Source organism: Heteronotia binoei, chromosome 1 (genome assembly GCF_032191835.1).
Source record: "Heteronotia binoei isolate CCM8104 ecotype False Entrance Well chromosome 1, APGP_CSIRO_Hbin_v1, whole genome shotgun sequence".
NCBI classification, from domain to species: Eukaryota; Metazoa; Chordata; class Lepidosauria; order Squamata; family Gekkonidae; genus Heteronotia; species Heteronotia binoei.
In genome coordinates this window covers 61,199,636-61,206,208 of record NC_083223.1, presented here as the reverse complement: position 1 = coordinate 61,206,208, position 6,573 = coordinate 61,199,636, and positions in this window count along the sequence as shown.

Sequence of the window (6,573 nt, the reverse complement as noted above, 5' to 3'; positions counted from 1 at the left end):
GCTAGATCTTGTAGGCCAGAGTTATTACACTGAAATATCTCAGGTCACATTATGGAAGAAGTCCAATTTTATAAATATCTGGGAGTTGCATTCCAACGTTCACACTCTTGGGCTTTGCACGCTAAGGAGATATCTATGAAAGCAATGAGTACAGCTACAATTTTGAGCACCTACCACGGGTGCTCAATTTGTCCTTGCAGCTTTGGATGCATTTTGGGCAAAAATAACCTCACTGGTTATGTATGCTGTTCTGATGTGAATTGGTAGCCTGGGCACATGCCCAGGTATAATCCAGACAGATTTCCTTAGATCAATCTTAGCATGTCCTAAATGTATCACCTCTTCCTCCCTGTTAATGAAAACTGGGCAGAAGACAATTTCTCTTATAACCTGGTTAATGGTTGTTAAATATCAGCTTGAAATTAATCTAGAGAGTAAGGAGGAGCAGGCCTCAGATTCAGTGGGAACTCACAAGAGCACAACTCCTGAACCTTTCTAAGAGTTCCTCCTCCTCCTCCTGAGAGTTCCACCTCCTTGTCCATTGAATGTATTGCAGCTGCATAACAATCCGCCCTGAGTCCGCTTGCGGAGAGGGCGGGATATAAATGGAAAGTAATAAATAAATAATAATAATAAATCCCTGGATGAGCTCCACCACCTATTTTTCTACAAAATGACCCCTGGTAAGGAGTCACTAGTTTCACTGTTAGTATTAAATTATTTAAAACCTGGATATGTTCACCTGTTCATAGATAAACTGAACTCACTTGATTTGGATTGTGACTCTCTTCTGACCTTAGGGAAGACTGGTGCTTATTGTTTGGTTAGTAGACATCTTATGGCAGAAGTAGGGCATGGTCTGCAGGAAGACAAGTGGCACATACATTTGTCCGTGTGTTTTGGATATTGATACTTCAATCAATGCCAATTATATTGTTTCTATCGTATTACAATACCATGCAATCAGAGATTTTTTTTCTTGCAAGAATGAAGTCACATCCACTTTACATGGAAAAGTTACAGGCCAAGAAAGGTGATCTAGAGTTTGTATCTGTGATTAGTCTTTGGTAGAAACTATTGAGCATTTCCGTGTAATTTATTTGGATCTGAGAAGAAAATTTCTGGATCCTCATCTGAATAAGAAGGCTGTTCACTCTTCTGACTTTCATTTAAGGACTCTGTTAGTGGACCTGGATTTTTATATAACATTAGATGCGTGCAAATATATAGCTGCTGTAATTAAACATTTATTTTAATGAATATTGAACAGCAGTAACTTTTTTGTTATATTGCAGTCTTTTTCTGCTTGAACAGTCCATTGGCTTTAAGACCTAGATGGAATATAAGCATGTTCTACAGCAAATGTACATCTACTTTGTTCATTTGTGGTTGAAATTCTACTTCCCCAAAGGGCATGCAACACTTTATAAAACTTATACAGCAGACTTAAAACACAATAGCAGTGGGATGAACATACCTCTTTGTGAAGAATGCTGTTAGGAACAAAAATGAATGCGCAACTGAAGAAACTCCCTGGTACTAAGCGTGACCGTATCTTACAAATAAAATGCAAGATGTGGCACAGTTCATACCGTTTTCCTTGCTTAAACACGGGGAACGATGTTACACACATAGCACAATTCTGAAAGGTAATATTTCGATACAGGAGTGGTAGAACCCTCAAATACACAAATCTGAGGTACTGAAATCTTAACATACATTTTCTTACTACCTTAGACCAGCAAGCATATATTTTGAAGTTAAGATTCTGTTGGTTTTTTTATACAGTATGTGGATAGCTTCTTGCCTGAGGGTTTAGCTTTCAGTAAGAGTCTTCTACAAGTCACTGGGTTCATAGGCAAGGCTTTGTAATAGGGACTCACCAATATTTTGCTCCCCGCTGGGTTTCAACAAGCTGACACATGTTCCAGATCTCCCCCTCCAGGATTTCATTAAGTCTCAGGACCTCACAGCAGGCTAATTTCCCTTGCCACTTGGGTTTTTAAATTGGTGCTTAACTGCTGTCAACATTCTTGTTCCTGGAGCATATTCAGTACTCACTGAGGCAGTTATGAAATCATGTGTTTCTGGAAAATCCCATGAGGATATATGAACCCTTGCCTTGCCCATAGATTGCCTGGGTTTGGTGTTTATTTTACTACTTGAAGTAGGAACAATACATTGTTGGATGCTATACTATTGTGTTGAGGAAAATAAGCTATATAATGAGATATGGATTGACGTGATAAAGGAAGTCATGACCCTAAGTTTGCAAGACCTGTTAATGATAGGATGTTTTGGAGATCATTAATTCATCAGGTTGCCATAAGCTGGAAGTGGCTAGACAGCACTTAACGCCACGTGTGTGGCAGTATGGCAGAGATGGTTCACTTCTTCAGAAGCTGAGAACTCCCTTACTGCACCACTTATGACCTACGGTTAATTTATTTAGGAGAGTTCCATGCTACCTCAGCAGACTCCTGCTGTGCATGTCTTTTAAGGCTTTGTGCTTTCTTTGTCATCCAGCAATGGAATATCAAGTGTGTGCATGATAAACACACACTGGCTGCGATCACACACACTAAATAATGCACTTTCAAACTGGATTTTATTGTATGAATGGGCAAAACTCAGTTGGAAAGTAGATTGAAAGTGCACTAATTAGTGTGTGGGATCACAGACTCTTTTGATTTAATTTATTTAATGTGTCAAACAAGTAAATCTAATACACCCTGCAGCCAGGGTTGCCAGGTCACCTCACCTGTCCAGCAGGGGGATTTGGGGGGCTGTCCTGGGGGGTGGGCGGAGATGTTGTGCATGTCCCCAAAACAATGCTATCATTTCTAGGTGATATCACACAATGGAGGCTGAATGGGGGCACTCTGATATTTGGGCAAAACTCTAAGGGGTTTTTCATCCTCAAAACCATAGAGTTTGCCCAAATACCAGAGAGTCCCCACTCAACGTCCCTGGCACAATGACATCACCTAGAAGTGATGTCCCTGTTTAGGGGTGGCAACCCTACTTGCAGCAAATCTACTCCTAAAATTGCCATCCTTATAAAAATCCTTAATCAATTGCGAGGTAGTCAGGCCACTTTGGTGTAGTGGTTAAGTGTGTGGACTCTTATCTGGGAGACCCAGGTTTGATTCACCACTCCTCCACATGCATCTGCTGATATGACCTTGAGTCGATCACAAGTTCTCTCAGAGCTGTTCTCTCAAGAGCAGTTTCTGTTAGAGCTCTCTCAGCTCCACCTACCTCATAGTGTGTATATTGTGGGTAGGGGAAGGGAAAGTTGATTATAAACCTCTCTGAGACTCTCATCAGGTAGTGAAGGGTGGGATATAAATCCCATCTCTTCTGGAACCCAAAGCAGACTCTCATTTATTGCAGGACGTCAATCTGCTATTCTGACGTTTATTACTGTTTTTGTTTTTTTAGCCCAGTGGACACAGGCTGGCAGTGGCTAGACCCCAGCTTGTGATTCTTTTAATCTGCTAAGGGACATTTCCATGATTTTGCATGCTGATTCACTGCCCATTTTCTCTATATTTAGGGCTGCTTGCCATTCCATCCTACTGTCTGATGAAGTGTGCTTAGAGCACACGAAAGCTTACATTCTGAATAAAACTTCGTTAGTCTTAAAGGTGCTACTTGACTCTGCTTTGTTCTAGGACATAAGAACATAAGAGAAGCCATGATGAATCAGGCCAGTAGCCCATCCAGTTCAACACTCTTGTGTCACACAGTGGCCAAAATCCAAGTGTATCAGGAGGTCCACTAGCAGGGCCAGAATTCCAGAAGCCTCCCAATGTAGATCCCAAACACTAAGAATACAGAGCATCATTGCCGCAGGCATAGTGTTCCAGCTATATGTTGTGGTGCTGGACGAGTGTTAAAAGTAAAGCTTCCAACAGACTTGTAAGAAAATATCCTTTTCATAGAGGCTTATCATGTAGAAATGGGAGAGCTCAGATGGACCTGTTTTTTGCAGGCAAGTGGGCAAATAGCCTCCCTGGATAAATCTTAAGTCTCTGTTAAAGAGAGACTTTTTTTTTCTTTAGGCCACTGGCAACTCTACCTAAAAGAAGGTGGGATTTTGGGGTTTTGGGGGGTGGTGTGGAATTATAAGGAAAGATGGTAGCTAGCTTAAAATTTATCAATATTATTTTACTATTGCCATCTAGTGGCTAAAAGTTTGTTTTCTGGCTGAAGAAAGGCATTAGGAAAACAAGTCTCAATGTTGAACTGGGCACTGCCACCTAGTGGCCAATGATTTGTTTTCTACCATTTTCAATTAAAAGCACCAACATTTGGGGGATCCTAGATAAGAACTTTGACAGAAAAAAAGGAAAGAATGCAAGAATGACTTTTGCAGCTTATTGTCATAACTTGATTTCTAATGCTGATTTTTAGTCAGTTAAGCACAAATGCGGGACTGAAAAAATACTGATATGAAAAACATATTTCTACATTGATCTAGATAGATATAGTACCCAGCTTGCTGAGGATAAAATGTAGATGACTGGGGAAGGGAAAGGCAACCTACTCCATAAAAAGTCTGCCAAGAAAATATCATGTGAGGTCACCCCATGGGTCAGTAATAACTCAGCGCTTGCACAGGGGACTACCTTTTTATATCTTACAGTGTAGAGTTTATAAAGGAAATAAAATACTGGTTTCAAATTTTATATGAAAAAGTTACTTGTGATTTAACAAATATCTGGTTGTTAGCAGGGTCTGTGGGTGGAGTAGCAGCCTGAGTTGTGCTGTATTTTCTGACACCTCTTGACAAATCCATTTTGCTTTCAAATAATTCTTGCCTTGTAGAAAAATACATACTTTTGTTTGTCCTTTGATAATTCATTCCTTCTCATTTTCCATATTGCCTTAATATGCTATTTTCATTCCTCTGTGTTACCATTTTTTCTTGTGTCCAGACAACTTTGTTAATATCCCTGTGCTGTCCCGGTTTCTCCTTGTTTTTTTTTTTTTTCCTATTCTTTCCTAAACTAGTTTTTCCTTGGGTTGCCAGGTCCGACTCAGGAGATATCTGAGGACTTTGGGGTTGGAGCTAGGAGCAAGGTTGTAACAAGCATGACTGAACTTCGAAAGAGAGTTCTGACCATCACATGTAAAGGCAGGCCTCAGATTCAGTGGGAGCTCACAGGAGCGCAGCTTCTGCACCTGGCCTACTCAGACTCCTATTTAATTAGTCTATTCAGCTGGGCTTACTCCCAGGAAAATGTTCTTAGCATTGCACTGTACCCATCTAGAATTCACCACACTCTAATTCCTCCACAAAATTAACCTATACTGATCTCAGTGGAAAGCTGAAATTTCAGGGTTTTCTACTCATATGGCATTAAAAGACTGGAGGATCTGAATATTCATCTCCGTCTGGACAAGAAAGTCACCTGAAGCTGCCTAATATTGAGTCTAACCACTGATTTGGCAAGGTCAGCATTGTCTCTTCCAGGGCTTTTTTTTTTGAAGAAGCCCAGCAGGAACTCATTTGCAGATTAGGTCACACACCCCAATGCCAAGCCAGCTGGAACTGCGTCCCTGTGCATTCCTACTTCAAAAAAGCCCTGGTCTCTTCTACCTGGCAGTGCTTCTCCAGGATCTCAGGCAGAGCTCTTTCATATCACCTCCTACCTGGTCCTTTTCTGACTGGAATGCCAGGGACTGAATCAAGGACCTTCTGCACATGTTCTGCCACTGATCCACAGTTCACTTCCCTACAGCAGGTGAATTACTGCAATAATGCTGTGTTCATGTGTGAGTGTTTTTAATCCAGGATAGAAAGCAGGAATTGAGTGTGCATTCTAGCAAACAGTTTTATACACACGTATTACTGATACCTGAACTGCCAAATCATCATGTGCAAAAAGAGGCCTGTGTCTGCCTCTGGTTGAATAAATGTCACATGACTGCAAAAGTTACTTTGTCAGAGGAGTTCCAGAAGGTGATTGTTCCGGGTAAAGCTTCTTATGCAGCAGAAGGAAGGGGTGGCTGAGACCTCAGATCAAAGACTCACCAGAGGTTAGTTACTGAAAATGCAGTATGCCTTTGATAAGATTCTGCCGACACTTTCCATTAATATGTGCTGGTGAACTGTTTAACTTGTAGAAGTGGGTATCTGTGTTTGCATCTGAGAGAACTCTGGTCGCCAGTGTCTCCATACCTGAATAAATGTACTTTATCTGTTGAGATTTTGTTTATTGGGCAACATACGAGACTCTGAACTCCCCACAAAAAGTGTAATCTGGTAAACATACTTGAATTCTATAAGAGCAAGGTCGTTGGTGTAATGGTTAACTGCCATCTAGAGTGGGTTAAGTAATAGTTAATTAAATATCTACAAAGTGATCCTGGATACATCTATAAGACATTTTAAAATCCTGAATGGATTTTTAAGAATGCTATTTTGTGACTCAAACATTATATTTTGGTACGATGAAACTGGCATTTCAGAGAAAAAAGCAGGTTCACTGTCCCCTGGGCACATTTCCATGTGGAAGGCCTCAGGGTTCCTTAGGAAGACTAGTTATACGTGATGGTATACTC